Below are 5,025 nucleotides of genomic sequence, written 5' to 3'. Positions count from 1 at the left end.
CAAGTTTTATTCTGGGCAGAGCATCCGCCTCGCAATTTTCTTTTCCTTTTATATATTTTATATCAAAATCGAATTCGGATAATTTTACTCTCCATCGGGTCAGTTTTGAATTTGGGTCTTTCATACGGTACAACCAGCTCAATGGTTGATGGTCACTGGATATTTCAAAGTGTCTTCCAAGTAGGTAGTGTCGAAAAGTCTTTGTCGCCCATACAATTGCTAAGAGTTCTTTTTCAATTGTGCTGTAATTTATTTCGTGTTCATTAAGTGTTCGGCTAATGTAGCTAAGTGGGTGTCCATCTTGTGACAGTACTGCCCCCAAAGCGACATCACTTGCGTCTGTGGTTAAAGTGAGTCGGTAAAGTACTTTAAAGTCGGGTACTTTAAGAATTGGGTCTTCTGATATTAGATATTTTAATTTTTTAAATGCAGAGTCATATTCTGGGTTGGTAGTGTCAATTTTCATGTTCTTTTTTAAACACTTAGTCATGGGTTTGGCTATGTCTGCAAAGTTTGGAATAAATTTACGATAATATCCTGTCAGTCCAAGAAAAGCTTTTATTTCTTTTGGTTTAGTGGGAATTGGATATTGTTGAATGGCTTCAATTTTTTCAGGGTTTGGTTTTATTCCATCTGGTGTTAGAACATGTCCTAAAAATGTGGTTTCTTGCTTGAGAAACTCACATTTGTCAAACTGTAATTTAAGGTTGGCTTTTGCTAATTTTTCGAAAACTAGTCCGAGCGATTGCAGGTGTTCATCAAGGGATGTCGAGAATACAATTATGTCGTCCAAATACACAAGACAGTGTTTGTTTAAGAGTGGTCTTAAAATATCATTCATGCACCGTTGAAAGGTGGCTGGCGCGTTTTTTAATCCGAATGGCATGCGCAAATATTCATAATGACCGTGCTTGGTAGAAAAGGCTGTCTTTGAAACTGATTCTGGATCCATTTCGATCTGGTGGAAACCCTTTGCCAAGTCTATAGTTGTGAAGTAATTACATCTGCCCAATTTTCCCAAGATTTCGTCCATTTTTGGGATTGGGTGTCTGTCTCCTACTGTTATTTCATTTAATTTTCGGTAGTCTATTACAATTCTAAATTTCTGTTTGCCTGATGCATCTTGTTTCTTTGGAACCACCCAGATGGGGCTATTGTAAGGTGAATTACTGGTACGTATAATACCTTGATTTAGCATATCTTGTATTTGGCTTTCGACCTCCTGTTCATAAGCCTGTGGGTAACTGTATTTAGAGTAAAGTGGTAGATTGTGGTTTGTATTGATAGTATGTTTGGTTTGATTAGTAAATGTCAACTTATCACCTTCATGGTACTGTATGTCATGGTATTGCTGCAGGAGTGCGCACAATCTTTGTTTTTCTTCGTTATTTAAATGTTCCAATCTGTATAGGTCTGATTCTAAAATGGGTGAAATTTTATTTGGCTGTCTGAGCATGGTGTCAGGTATCATATTTACATTTTGAAAATGACTCTGTTCATGTGTTGCTATTCCTTCTATTAATTTGTATTTGTTGTTGTAAAGAGTTACCTCTTGATCGCGGTAACTTATTGTTGCTTTTGATTCTGCTAAAAGTTTTCTTCCTAATAAAAGATCGTAATTCTCAGAGAAAGGGTGCAATAAAAATTCATTTGTTGTTGGGAACAAAATCTTTGAAGGTATGATTATACTTTTGTTGACAATGAGCGGTCCATTGCTGGTATGAATAAAAGTACTAGTATTTTGGATTGGTAAATCAAATATAGTAGCATATGTGCCATAGTATAAGACCACATATACTTACACACACACACACACATACATAACCACATAGGAACAGCCATACACAAAATCATAGAATGCCTTAGGATATAAGTCATAAAATCATGTATCCAATAAGAACCCAAATTCTGGTGACGATAACAAATCCAGCCTACCCTAATGTAAACATTAACATCCGCTGCCGAATCAGTTATTCCCACCAAAGGGTCAAAACCGCTTACGCAGCTCAAGTTCTCGGCTGATCAGTACCCATGAGTGATCCACTCAAGAAGGCACCCAATCCAACAGACATAAACATCCGCAGCCGCATTCGCGACTCCCACCAGAGGGTCAAAACTGCTAACACAGCTTTAAGGGTCAAAACTTTCCACGTAGCTCAAACTCGGCTGATCTATATCCATGCGCAATCCACTCAAGAGAGCGCCTAATTAACGTAAACATAAATGAGAGCCTATGTACGCTCAATATGAAGAAGTAAATAAGCTCAGCCAAGGGTTTGCTAAGCGTTCGCTTTGCAAATTAGATTTAGATTTTATTCATACTTCAATTGTGTAAGACGTGAATTTTGTCTCCGACATTCGCTTAAGTTTTTGATCAATAAAAATACTTTTTTTTATAAACCAACAAAGCGCGAAGTTGTAATTGGCGCAGTCGGTAGGATCCGCGTGTGAACATAATCTCTTAGAGCTAATAGATTAGTTCGAGATTAATAAAGCGCAACTCGTGTCGAACAAAGTTTCGCTTGTGCTTCAGTTCATACAAAGCAGATCCGCAAAAGAACTTATGTGACAAATCATTTGTGAACAGTTATCTAACTCTCGATGTTGGATACTATTAATACAAATATAAATTAAAAAAAACTGCAAGTGACCATTAAAGTGTGACCCACCAAAATAAATAAAAGGTGTGACTGTTACCAGGTTGTGTAGCCCATCTAGCATTGATTGGACCGCTACAAAGGTGTGCGAATTTAAATAAAAAAAAAAAAAAATAATAATAATAATAAAACCCCGGTATCCATCTACCAAGTGATTCAAAGAAAAATCAACTATAGCCGACAACATGGCACAACCCAGCGAACAAATTATGATTCTATCTGAATTACATTTGAATCAGGCTTTGGGCCAGATTCGTCACATCTCAACATTTGACGGTTCCACAAGAGAACTGGCATCATTTGTGAGACGTGTGGACTTCGTGATGTCCCTATACCCGACAACAGACAAGAGGCAACATAGTGTACTCTACAGTGCCATCGAGAGGCAGCTGTCCCAACATGCACAAGAAGTATCCCAGCTACAACAGTGCAACACTTGGGCTGAACTACGATCAGTCCTCATTGATGAATTTAAAACCCAAATCCCATACGAAGAGTTGCTAAGAAGACTTTACAACACCTACTGGAGTGGTAGTATTCGTAAGTTTGTAGAAGAACTAGAAAATAAGATGTTCGAAATTTCAAGTAAATTATCATTAGAAAATAATTACACAAATACAACTCTTTATACCGCCGCAATGGCTAATACTATTAAAGATGTAATTTATAAAAGAATTCCAGACAGAATGTTCATGACATTAGCAAGATATGATATTACAACAACAATATTATTAAGACAAGTAGCACAAAGGGAAGGCCTTTACGATACAATTGTATTAAATACAGAAAAAGCTAAAGCCAAATTAAACAGTCCATCTACACTACAAAGCAGTAGTAAAAATAATGGTTCTCAGAAGAATAAAGGAAATAATATTGACCAAGGTATAAAACCTTATTATATTCAAGCACAGCAAAGTCAAAATCGAAATAATTATGCAAGTAATAATTCAAAAAAAGTTGAAAGCAACCAAGCGACATACAATGAGTTCAAACAAAAGTTAGAACAAGGTAGAGCGCAAAACGCTCTAAATTTTCAAAAACCCACATCTTATTCTACTACTAACCAGCCCCAAAAAAGGCAGCGTGAAAGTTCCAGTGGTCAGTCTAAAATGGATACCAGTGAAAATTTTCATCAACTTGCCTCGGGATCGGAATCAGAAGTAGAAGAAGAACATACCCCTTCATACAAATAACTATGAACGATATCAAACTTAAATGTTTGATTGACACAGGTTCATCAATAAATTTGATGAGTAAAAATTTTTTCAATTGTCCGATCAACTCAAAAGCTCCATTAGATGTACATACAATAAACGGTCAAATTATTTTAAAATCAAAAATTACATTAAAACCTAGTAAATTATGTCCGACAAAGCAAACATTTTATTTACATAAATTCTCAGAAAAATACGACATTTTGTTAGGCAGGGAATATTTGGAAGATTCCAAAGCAACTATATGCTATACATCCAATACAGTCACTTTAAATAAATAAACATTTAAATTGCGACTTGAAGATATTAACGAAGAAGAGGAAACACCTAAAGAGAGTTTAAAAGAAAACTTATTAGATTCCCCAAATACTGAGTATGTCAATTATGTAATTGACAACGAACTCAATGAAACAAATGAATTTCGACTTGATCATCTAAACGATGAAGAGAGGAAAGCCCTCACCAGTGTCTTATACGAGTTTAGTGACATACAGTACAAAGAAGGTGAAAATTTGACCTTCACAAGTACAACTAAACATGTCATAACAACTAAACACGAAGACCCAATTTACAGACGTCCATATAAATACCCACAAAGCTTCGACGAAGAAGTCGAAAATCAAATGAAAGACATGATTCGACAAGGAATCATAAGAAAATCGAATTCTCCATATTGCTCTCCTGTTTGGGTAGTACCCAAAAAGCCAGATGCATCGGGAAAATCGAAATTTCGCATAGTCATTGACTATCGCAACCTCAACGAAATAACCGTTGATGACAAATACCCAATACCAGTAATGGATGAAATATTGGATAAGCTTGGAAATTGCCAATACTTTACAACCATTGACCTCGCAAAAGGTTTTCATCAAATACAAATGGATGAAAATTCTATAGCGAAGACAGCTTTTTCAACCAAAAATGGTCATTTTGAATATACTCGAATGCCATTTGGTTTAAAAAATGCACCCGCAACTTTTCAACGTTGCATGAATAATCTCTTAGCAGATTTAATATACAAAAACTGTCTCGTATATATGGATGACATAATTGTGTACTCCACTTCATTGGAAGAACACATAATGTCTTTGCGAAAGGTATTCTTAAAGCTCAGAGAAGCAAATTTAAAATTACAGCTAGATAAATGCGAATTC

This window comes from Drosophila melanogaster, chromosome Y (assembly GCF_000001215.4).
Source record: "Drosophila melanogaster chromosome Y".
Taxonomy (NCBI): Eukaryota; Metazoa; Arthropoda; class Insecta; order Diptera; family Drosophilidae; genus Drosophila; species Drosophila melanogaster.
The sequence above is the reverse complement of the archived record's forward strand: the minus strand, read 5'-3'. Positions refer to the sequence as shown.